This window comes from Myodes glareolus, chromosome 6 (genome assembly GCF_982192425.1).
Source record: "Myodes glareolus chromosome 6, mMyoGla1.1, whole genome shotgun sequence".
Taxonomy (NCBI): Eukaryota; Metazoa; Chordata; class Mammalia; order Rodentia; family Cricetidae; genus Myodes; species Myodes glareolus.
In genome coordinates, this window is record NC_142031.1 from 65,594,745 (window position 1) to 65,606,820 (window position 12,076).

The 12,076-nt window shown below is 40.4% G+C and overlaps 1 protein-coding gene across 10 annotated transcripts in view; it reads right to left on the minus strand.

Moving 5' to 3' along the window:
• Window positions 1-11,603, minus strand: part of Pum2 (pumilio RNA binding family member 2) — a 75,020-nt gene extending 63,417 nt beyond the window's left edge. For 4 of the 10 annotated variants that reach the window (XM_085690868.2, XM_085690863.2, XM_085690866.2 and 1 more), the window contains exon 1: window positions 11,465-11,602. The gene's annotated coding sequence lies outside the window, so the exon portion shown is untranslated. Of the gene's footprint in view, window positions 1-11,069; window positions 11,131-11,464 lie in introns of those variants that run through there. The other 6 variants (XM_085690864.2, XM_085690862.2, XM_085690860.2 and 3 more) reach the window with 4 other exon arrangements.
• Between the last annotated feature and the right edge of the window lie 473 nt (window positions 11,604-12,076).

Genomic DNA, 12,076 nt, shown 5'->3' on the forward strand with positions numbered 1-12,076 from the left:
ACAAATCATGATTTTGTAAGTTTCTTTAAAAATAAAACATAAAAGCCAGGCGGTGGTGCTGCAAGCCTTTAATCCCAGCACTCGGAGGCAGAGGCAGGCAGATCTCTGTGAGTTCAAGCCAGCCTGGTCTACACGAGCTAGCTCCAGGACAAGCTCCAAAACCAGAGAAACCCTGTCTGGGGGAGGGGGGAAAACATAAAAATGGAGGAAGACTGTGATAACTCTGCACCACTTTGTGAGAGATCGCACCAGGTCCTAACCTACTGAAATGGGTGCCGAGTGACTCAGCTGCAAACCTAAGATAGTCTCCTAGTCTAAATGACCACTAACTCTGAACCTGTGCGCTGTGCAACAGGACTGAACAAGTGTTAACACTGCCTAAGTTTTAGTGCATCTAAATATACTGAAATATAGCAACATAAAAAGTGCGCTGCATCCACTTATGAGAGTTAAATAATGCTGGATTAACAAAGAGTAGATGTGAAGACCTGAGACATTACTTAACATTTTACTGACCACAAATCTCCTTCAAGATGATATTAGCACCAATCATCTAATTAAACGTTTTTATTCTAGCCCAGAGTCACTAGATAAAAACCTATCAAATGTTTCTACATAAAAATGTTTTACCTCTTTGAAGATTAAATCTCAAAGACCAAATCCTCAAAAAAGCAAAATATACATGTCCATAAATGCAAATAAGGCCTCCCATTAAAACTCCCTTTAAAAAAAATAATAATCAAGGGGCTGGAGAGATGGCTCAGAGGTTAAGAGCACTGACTGCTCTTCCAGAGGTCCTGAGTTCAATTCCCAGCAACCACATGGTGGCTCACAGCCATCTATAATGAGATCTGGTGCCCTCTTCTGGCCTGCAGGCATACAAGGAAAAAAAAATCAAGAATTTTATCTCTCATTACAATTTTCATACTACAAGGCACTCACTCTTTCAATAACTTTGAGAAACAAAATGTTTATGAAACTGATTTATTTTGGAAAAAAATACTACAGAGATCAACATATTTTAACTAATGCCAGCTTCTAATTTGATAATAACCTGAAGTCAGATAATTTAGAAGGAAATGAAGATGACCCGCTTTAGACAACTATTAAGATAGCACAAAAAAGTGGTTGACATCATGTCAAAGGCACAAGTAAAAAAAGATATGTTACTCCACCAAGAAAAAAAATAGCAACCAGTATTTCTAAGTTTATGATATTTTCTAATTTAACATCTCAGCATTGGACTGGCATAATGGCTCAGAAAAGGAATCTACTACCAAGCCTGAGGACCTGAGTTCAAGACCCTAAGACCAATATGGTGGAAGAAGGGCACCAACTTCTATAAGTTGTCCCTCAACTTCTACATGTTCTCTATGGCAGGTATGCATGCACACCAAAACAAATGTTTAAAATAAATTTAAAACCTCACCAACCCAAAAGCAGAACAAGACATACGCCTCATAGTATAATTATTGTAGTATGAAATAGTGCCACTCCTTATAAAGTATCGTGCCTAAAAGAAAACAAATTTAGAATATAAGGGTAAGGGAGAAATTAAATGAGTTCACTAATAAATCCACAAAACGAAAAATTCCAAACTGGGGGAGAGAAACCAACTATTATGTAGACCTAGGGCTATAATATCACATTTTATTTTAAGGTGTGTTACATCTGTTTATGCAGTGGAACATTTGTTTAATGATGTATAGATGTGTTGCATTTCTTTATGTTGCATTTGCTTGGCTTTGTGAGGCTGTTTTACTCTGCCTGTCTAAAACACCTGACTGGTCTAATAAAGAGCAAGAGAAGGAAAGGTGGGGCTGGTAGGTAGAGAGAAAAATGGAAGGACAAAAAGCAGGAGGAGGAGGAAAACAAGATGGGAAGGATGGGGGGAGGGGGATTTGCCTCGTGCAAACAGCTGCATTAATAGAACTATTTACCCACCAGTGCTTAACTGAACAATTCAAGCTCAACAGAAAAAAAAATGGTTTAATGGTAACAAAAGCCCGTGGACTTTTTAAAAACGTTATTAAAGTTATATGTACCAATACAACATCTACCGTATCAAGAAAAATACAAAATATCAGTTCTTTAATGCAGTTTAAAAGATTTTTCTTTCAAAATTTTCAATGTGCATCTTTGGGGGTCGGGGCAAATTAATTATGTAGGGTTTCATAAAACCCAGGATGGTTTCAAATTAACTATGTAGGCAAAAAGGATCCCGAACTCCTGATCATCCAGACTCCACTTTCAAAGTACTGACTGGGTTTACAGGCTCAGTAATATTATTTACTTACTCTTCTTTCAAATAAGCTCCCGTTCAGTACATGTTCAGAGACATGTTCTTCTCTGACACCCAGCAGCTCTTTTGTAAGCTCTGAGAACATGTTTAATCAGTCAACGTGGATCACCCATTATAGACTTTAACACCGTACCACCACAGCCTTTTCTGTCTATGTGTTGTGTTGTGTGGGAGCTGTCTGTACTTGCTAGTATATATGTGTAGGCCAGAGGCAGATATGAGTTATCTTGCCACTCCAGCTTTATATACTGAGAAAAGGCAAGAGCTGAACTTGAAGTCTTAAAGTTTATCAATTCAGTCAAGCTGTCTGGACAATGAATTTCAGTAACAGGCTTGTTTCCACCCATGCCTGAACTGGGGGGTCAAAGATATGTATGACCATGCCTGGCTTGTTATGTGGGGTGCACAGGAATCCAAAGTCAGATCTTCATGCCTACATGCCAGGCACTTTACTGAGCCCAGTTCTCCATCTCCCATCGTAACTTTTACGTAAATGTTAACATAGAAATCCCAGTAATATTTCTAGCAATTTTCAAGACAACTTAAAAGAAAAAAAAATGAATGTCTTTATATGTATACTAGCTTTTCTAAATAGGCTAAATAAAATATTGATTTAATATTATAATAGGTTTTAAGTTTATAACAATTCTGTTAACAGTTAAAAGTTTTAAGTATTCTAGTTCATGAAATAGTGTAAAATATATGGTCAGTACAAATCTTTGATTTAAATAAAAGGAGTCTTTCAGGTAATGATAAATTGCAATTTTGAAAAATTTCTCAGACATCCAAGTAAACTATGAATTGTTGATTATTTACTTCTCACCAACTAAATTTCAGTGAGATGAAACAATCAAATATCCTAAAGATGACTGTCCAAACACTGAGGCTGCAGAGATGGCTCAGCAATTAACAGCACTCACTGACTGCTTTTCCAGAGGATCTGGATTCAATTCTCAGCACCAATACGGCAGTCCACAATTGTCTGTTACTCTAGTTCTGGGAGATCCAACACCTTCTGGCTTCCTCCGGCACCAGTGCACAGACATACACACAGGCAAAACATCCATACACATTAAAAAAAAAAACAACTTAAATCTTATATTGTAGTTTAAAAAAAAACTTTAATAAAAACTTTTTTATATTTATTTTATTATTTTTAATATTTATTTATTATGTATACAATATTCTGTCTACATGTATGCCTGCAGGTCAAAAGAGGGCACCAGACCTCATTACAGATGGTTGTGAGCCACCATGTGGTTGCTGGGAATTGAACTCACCTTTAGAAGAGCTGGCAATGTCCTTAACAGCTAAGCCATCTCTCCAGCCCCCCCAATAAAAACTTTTTAAAAGGAGGCAGATCTGTGATAAAAGATTCTTCAATATAACTTAAATATAATTAATTCTATGGTCTTTAAATAGAAAATTCTAGTACTATCAGAGGAAATACAAAACAAAAAACAAATCGGGCATAGTGGTACATGCCTTTAATCCCAGCAATAGGAAGGCAGAGGCAGTCAGATCTCTGTGAGTTCAGAGTCAGCCTCGTCTACAGAGCTGAGTTCCAGGACAGCCAGGGCTACACAAAAAAACCCTGTCCCGAAAAAAAATCAAAAACAAACAAACTAGGGATATTCTGTTTATGTTTTAACAAATAAAGCTTGCCTGAAGATCAGAGTACAGAGGTAAGCCACTAGAGGCCAGGGAGTGGTGGCACTCACCTTTAATCCCAGGATTTAGGAGACAGGGTCTGAGGGATCTCTGTTAATTCAAAGCCACCCTGGGCTACACAGATTGAATCTGTCTAAAAGAGAAACAGAGCTCACACAAAGGTGATCCCCAGCACTTGGAATTCCATGCCTTTAGTTCCAGCACTAGGGAGGTGGAGACAGGTGCTCAGTGCAGTTTGAGGTTTGGTTGAGACAGATGCAGTCTGAGGACAGGATCGCTCCTTTGATCTAAGCATTGGTAGAGGTAAAAGAACTCTCTAGTGGCTGGCCTCTCTGCTTCTCTGATCTGCAGGCAAGCTTTATTTGTTAATACATAAACAAAATATCACTACAAACAAAAAACAGCAAAGTAGATACTGAATAATAAGACTAGTAGTAAGACCAGCAAATAATTTCTAAATTGACTTTTAACTATTTAAGATTTTAAAAAGGGGGCCTACTGTAAAGCCTAATGACCAGAATTCCATACCCAGAACCCATATTGTAGAAAGAGAAAACAAACGAACACACACATACACACACACAGAGTGAAATTTTTTTTAAAAATTTATAAAAAAATGTACCTTCAATATCCAAAATATAACTCTGCTTCCTGAAAACACATGCAATGTGACAAGGCAGCGGCCTGCTACTGCAGGAATGCCTTCCCTCACAATAACTAACAATCCCCTCAAACTTCGGCTATAGATTTGATAAAGGCCCAGGGGCCTGTGATTGTCACAAAGATCTATTATGATGATTTTGAAAGGGTTTGTAACATATGTTAGGAGCTCCATTACCTGCCATCTGAAATGCCTCAAGATTCCTACAAATTCTTCAGATCATGACCTTGAAAGAGAAAGCCCCATTTCCAACTGCCTACCATGAAAGACAATGACAGTTTGAACACACCAGTTGGGGCAAGTAAAGGAGCGCTTGTCTAAGTCAAATTTGTAATGTAAAGGGATTCACTGGTAGATCTTGGCTTTGAGCTAACAGTGTGTGCACTTTTCTGTTTACCCAAAGAATACTGGCCCCACAGTAAGAATTTCTCTTTGCCTCCCCATCTTCATTCTCGAGGAAGAGTTTAAATGTTCAAGCACAAAACCCAAGGAAAGAATTTCCACATATAGAAAAATAGTTTATGTCCAAAATTTGTTTTTTTAGAAAAGAATTACTTATTTCTCATTCTAGTACATACACTTCTGTAACTTTGTTCAGGAATAGTCGGTTTTGACTTGACTTTTAATATTCAGACTAGACTGGTTTACTGATTTCCTGAAATTATCATTTGGAAAATTAACATGAAATAATATTTCACAGGTGAAAAAGAAGAAATTATACCTATTCCCTGGAGTCAACCTTATCTCCTAGCATTACCATTTAAAGGACTATTTCTTAGAGAAGGGATAGAACTGTTAACAGGTAGTGTCTTCAATGAAATTCCAGTAATATTTTTCCCCAATCAATCTCAAGGACTGGTTACATGCCAAAATCCAAATATAACAGAGAAAGCAATTATGTAACAATTTTAGGCTGGCTCCAGGATGGTACTTAGTTTAAATCTTCCTGAACCATAATCCTGGGTGTCCAAAGTCTAAATAAATATCCAAATTAGAAGACTTCATTATGGTGAGCTCCAGGTGTTTTATTCATATCTACTGTCAGTTCTCTCCCAGCAGAGTCATTATATGTAAACCCCTCTCACTGAAAAATAGTTCATGTATCTCTTGTTAATAGTAGTGTCTCTAAATCTTTATTCGTATCACCATTATTATGTGTGTACCTGACAAGAATGTGTGGATGCATCTATCACAATGCTCATGTGGAGATCAGAGGACAACTTGACAGTTCTCTCCTTCAACCTTTTCACTGGTTTAGGGGAACAACTTAGATTTGTCAAGCTTGCAAGAAAAATATCTTTACTAAGTCATCTCACTAGCCCTAACTTCTTTATTCTTTTCAGATTCAACTATACCTATGCAAAGCTTTTCATGACCACTGTATTCTTTATCAGAGGCCAAGCCACTTTTGTAATATCACTTCTGTGACAGTTAACATACTGCACTAAAATCCCAAGTTAGCCCTTTCTCTACAGTATAAATTCCTTAAGAATATGAATCACTGATAACCAACATCTAAAGACCAACTTAGAATCCTCAAACAAATGTGCTTCTGATAATACACCTTAATGAAAAGAGACCATTCAGAAAACAAATAGACTTATCTTCAACTTTCCTTGAATACTTTCTCAACAAGAATTCTGATTTAAAAGTGGCAATTTATGTTTAGCAAGAGCTTACAGTACTCCTCTTCTGCTGGTGTAGAAGCCACAGAATTTACAATAAAAGCATTCGTCTCTATTCTTTGAAAATCAATTGTAACTGTGCTTCAGTCAAAAGGTCCAAGCCAGGCATAGCAATTTACCTATAATCCCAGCAACTTGTTAAAGAGTCTCAGGGGGTTCCAGACTAACCTAGGCTACATAAGATCCTATTCTTACCCTCTGCCCTACTCTACCCCATCCACACACCCAAAATACAAGAAAACATCTGTAGGAAAAAACTAGACCCACTGTCTAACTTCAGAACTTCATCCAATACTATGACTAAAGATTCAGATTTTGGCCTGGAGGGATGGCTCAGCCATTAATGGAGAGGCTCACAATCAAAAATATAAGAGTTCAGTTCCTAGCACCCACGCTGTCCCGCCAGGTACCATTAAAAAAAAAAAAAAGATTCAGATTTTACTACAGAAATGTCTTGCATTTAATTACAAAAGTACAGATAAAATAGTATGGAGAAGTTCAAGAAGCGCCTACCTGTATCTAATTTTTAGAGACATGGTTTCTCTGTGTAGCCCTGGCTACCCTGGAACTTGCTCTGTAGACCAGACTAGCCTGGAACACCCAGATACAGCTGCCTCTGCCTCCCTAGTGCTTGGGTTAAAGGCATGCACCATCACTACCTAGTGTACTAATTTTTCTGATAGTTAACAAGTCACATAATTCAGCCTATTGTTTCTTTACTTACAATTTTGGCTGTCTATTATAGGGCTATAGATTCATTCTGTCTCTATATTTAACTTAGTTGTACTGTCTGAATAAAACCACTATACCTTAATTAAGGCTTAGTTAAAACCAATTGTTTAATCTTAACTAAGGTATCTCTAGTTAGTCTTCTAGAAATTGTGCCAAAAGGATACAGAGATGTCAGTAAAATACTAAAGAGTGAGATCCCCCAAAACCTACATAAAACCAGTTCCCCAATGATGGATAGAAAATGGAAACAAGAGAAACCACTAAAGCTCCAGCAAGCCTGTTGTGCAATGGCAAACAAGAGACCCCCACCACAATTGCAACATGGTTGAGAGTTAAGAATCATACCCAATGTTATCCTCTGATCTGCACACGTGTACTGTGCCCATTCATTCCTGTGCTCAACGGTTGAATATTCAAAGAACTTGCTACTTTTGATAAGTAAACTACAACAGAAATCAGGCTTTTTGGTTTTGGTTTCTTTCTTTTTGTTGTTGTTTTTTGAGACAGGGTTTCTCTGAAGCTTTGGAGCCTGTCCTGGAACTAGCTCTTGTAGACCTGGCTGGCCTCAAACTCACAAAGATCCACCTGCCTCTGCCTCCCCATTGCTGGGATTAAAGGCGTGCACCACTGCCGTCTGGCTTTTTTTTTTTTAAAGGACTGTAAATACAGAAATAATACTCTCCTACTCTCCCAATCTCATCACATTATGTATTTGTTGGCAATCAGTTACATCTTTTATTACTTACAAGGATATCCAAAGACACTGTGACACAACATTGCCATCTATGAACTTCATACTTGAGAATTACACAAAGTATTTCATAATGTTTTTAAGTGAGTTTATGGTTTTATGTTTAAATGTATCCACAGGTATTCTTGATGGCATGCAGCAGAAGGGCCAAGAGTTGGACATGCCAAAAAGGTAGTGCTGAGTAGATAGATATCTTGGTCTTGTAGTATATCAGGACAGCCTAGTACACTAAATCCTTTCCAGGAAACAAATTTGGGGGTAGGGAAGATCAGTGTAGAACCCAAGCACATCCTTTGCCAGAAAGTAGGTGATAATGATCTTGTTTCTTCCTGTCCCACTTGCAGTCAATTAAAACATAATGACACCTTTTTGCATTTGATATTACTTTTCTGTAGTTGGTTGCTAGTATGACAGGCACATAAGATGGACACATCTGGATGTTTTTCAGTACTCTAAAGTCTTTTATCTTTCCACAAAAGAACGTAAGAAAAGTCAAAGTAAGTGACATGGATTAAGACTACAGTATCTAAACTTGGCAGAATGGGGTTAACTAAAGAAACCATCCTTTTGTTTGAACAGTCAAACCACTTTAAATTTCTTAAGCCATTTTAGACCCCAAAAAGGAGTCTGGCAAGCCTCAAACAAAACTACTCATTTAAAAAGTCAATGAAAGACAAGTGTCCATAATTGAGTTAAAATTTAAAGTGACTCTCTGTAAGGTGATACTTGTTAACTAGGCAAATCCTAAATTCGCATTTATAAATAAGTTCAATCTCTTGGAATATATTGAAAGAAAAAATACTAATATACTATTTCCTGAAAAATTAAGAAAAATCCTGCCACCTACTATATATTCTAGTGTTCCACACACTAGAAAGGTCTGAAAATACTTTAAGTTCACATTTCAACCACAAAGCAGTAATTCGTAAAAACTGACTTGTCAGCAATATCAGACCATTATAGTTTGAACATTTTTCTACTGCACCAGAATTCAGAACCTACTGAACTGAGAGGCAAGGTTAAGACTGATGGTAGTTAACAATCTCTTTTACTGATAGAGCTACGCTGGAAGGTGTAATTTTAACCTAACACAGTCACAGGTAGCATTAGACAACTACTGTCCTCTGCTGTAGAAACAAGTGTCTGTTCTGGTTGGTCTCCTGAGGTTGAATACATTTTCTGCAGGGGCACACTTGCAGGAAAAAGAAGGAAAGGGTTCAGCATAGCTTTTAATTTCCTATTACAATTCACGTAACAGACAACAAGGAGAAAAGGCAGTAAGTGTAAGCCAGTTTTCACGCCTTCTTAAAAATATGAAATAAGATATCTACTTAATGTCACAAATGCAATCTTTTTATTAACCTCTTAGTAAAATGGTCTCAAGCTGTGAATGACTGCTAAGTCAAAGTCATGTGAGATTTGAGTATTTAAATACTGTAGTTCAGATAAATATAGGTTTTACAAATATGAAAATTACAAAATATTTCCCTGTTATAGAAACTCAATTAAATTCCAAATTAGGAGCCATGAAAATGTTGAGAACAAGACACACAAACTAACTTTCATTTCAAATTACTATGATGAGCATACATAAAAAGAAGGCAGGGTATCTACCTGGGTGGTAGAGCACTCACCTTAGTACGCACAAGGTCCTCAATTCCAACAACACTATTCTCTACACAAACACACACACAGAGGCAGTCTTTGTTGACCAGAAGATTGGTTCTGGTTGTCATGCCTGGCCTAAATCACTTACTATTTCTGATAACTTGGACAAATACATACTTAAAAGACAAATTATCTCTTAACACTAGAAAGATTAATAAGTATAAAAGTTACAAAAGAAAGAAAAATCCATGGTTTTTGTACCCTTATTAATAAGTTACTTTATCTTGGACAGACACGGCAGCAAGTAGAAGCCTGCTTAAAGCAAAACAACTTGAGTTCCATCCCCCGGAACCACATGGTGGGAGGAAAAAGAACTGACACCAACACTTTGTCCTCTGACCTCCAGATGCATGCCACAAACACACGGACAAAAAGTTACATAAAAATGTAATATGATTACTAAGAAAAAGTTACTTTAAAATCTCAGTAAATGCTGAACCACCTAAAAGAACTTTGAACTTAAGACAAAGAAAATTTCATTAAAAACTTAACAACTTAGATTGTCTGAAAAATGCTTAAAAGTGAACACGGCAAACCCACTTAAGGTAAATCAGCTAGAGTGGGACACAAAATAAGAAAAATAAAACAAAACCCCTGGATATTGTAACAAGTTTCTGAAATATAAAAAGTTATTGTAACTTTTTTGTGTAGAAGAGCTGTGCTACAATAAAACTTAATTTCCCTGGAAATTAATTTTAAAGACATTCTTGCTAAAAAAAAAAAAAAAGGAGCATGCTGTCAATTATTTGACTGTTCACACGACGTGAATCATTTATAAAAAAGCAAGATCTTAGACTAACAACAGAGGCTTATTATTCACCAATTAAAAATATCCATCTTTGTATTTTTAAACAGGATTCCTGGCTAGAATTTCCTCTATCATCCTCCAATTCACCCGGTCACATGGTGAAGTCACGAATCTAAGCCATGAACAAGCTTTTAACATGCCAAGGTAACTTAAAATTGCTTTCGTGACACACTGTATCCTTTGCAGGCATTGGAGCCTGTCAAGCATTTAAAAGCAATTCCCCTAAAACCCGTACGGAAAAACCTCGGCCTCCAGATTTCTTAAAATCTGAAGCGCCGTCAAGGCATTTTGTCTTCTTGCACATAAAATGTCCGCAATCCATTCCCTTCCCCAAAAGTTCCAAGGTGTTACAGAATAAAGGCTAAGCTAGGAAAAAAGAGGTTTTCTAGAGCTGTGTTCTTGGAAAGAGGCACCAACTTTACACGTGTTTGGGCATCAACGCGGTACAGTTTATTCCCCCTCCAAATCTGCCCGGATTCACACGCAGAACTACGGCTCAAAGACTTTCAAGTGGCTCCTGTGGCCTTCGGCTTTGGAGTTGCACACTCTTCGTTGTACCGAGAGATGTTCCCCTAACAAAAACACTACACTCCTTACTAAGGCACCTGAACCGGTCGAACCCCAGTCCCTGTTTTCTTTCACATCCGTAGCCGTCTGTCAAGGTTTTCCTGGACACTGGCAGGCCTCGAGGAGACCCCCCCTCCCCCTTCCCCGACCCTCGCCACCCACCCCCTCCACCGCCCCCCAATACACTCGTTTTTCATAAAACCACTCCTTTCCGCTTCACCCACTTCCAGAGCGCGCGTTTCCCCGGCTCCACCGTGCTGCTTCCAGACTGCGGGACCCCAAGGGCTGAGGCTGGAAAGCAGACGGCTTCGGTCACTAGAGGCCGGCGAAGCGGCTCCGGCCAGGCCAGCCGGGGCGCAGGGCGCGGGAAGGAAGCGGGGAAAAAAAAAAGCAGCGAGCTGAACCCCCCTCCCCCGCCGGCGCACACCCCCTTCCGGCTCCCCTCCCCCGGCATTGTGCGAGCGGGGCCCAGGCCGCAACCCGCCGCCGACACCCGCCCAGGCCCGGCCTCTTCCCGCCCCGAGGCCTGCTCCCGTGGAGGCCGCCACACAAAGCCCCGGGGCCGGCCCCCGCCCCGCGGCGCCCACGGACGAGACGGAGCGAGCGCGGGCTGACTTACAGGGCTGCTGCGGCCGCGCTGCCTCAGCCGGGGGACACCGACCGTTGGGCACCGGCGGCGACGCTCTCGGCCGGCCGTCCTCCCCCTCCGCCTCCGGTGGCGGCGACGTCTTCTTTCTCCTCCTACCTCCCTCCCCCCCACCCCACCTCCTTCTTCTCCTCCCCCTCCTCCTCCGAACCACCGAAGTACCGAGGGTGAGGCACAGAGACTCACAACAACATGGCTGCCACCGCCGCCTCCCCTCCCCACCCTCCCCCGCCCACCGGCCGCGCGCAAAGCACGGCGGGAGAAAAGAAGGGGGGGGCGAGCGCTCACCCAGACGCGGCGCCTGTCTGTGCTGTGCGTAGCTTCTCCCGCGCGGCGGGCGCGGGGGAACCGGCCGAGGCTCTGCGCGTGCGTACTGGGGTGGCGCTCTTCTCGCGCGTGCGGCCGCCATCAGGCGTGCATTTCCCTGGCCTTCTCCCTGGTGGGTTCAGAACTAGGCTTCGCGATCGGCTGCTGGACCTCTGCTCCAAGGGCGGATCAACCCCGCGGATGGTGCTGCAAACCCCTGCCTTTATATTTGAGGCTTAATGTGTTCATCCTCCTCTTTCTCCCGGATATCTCATTGTT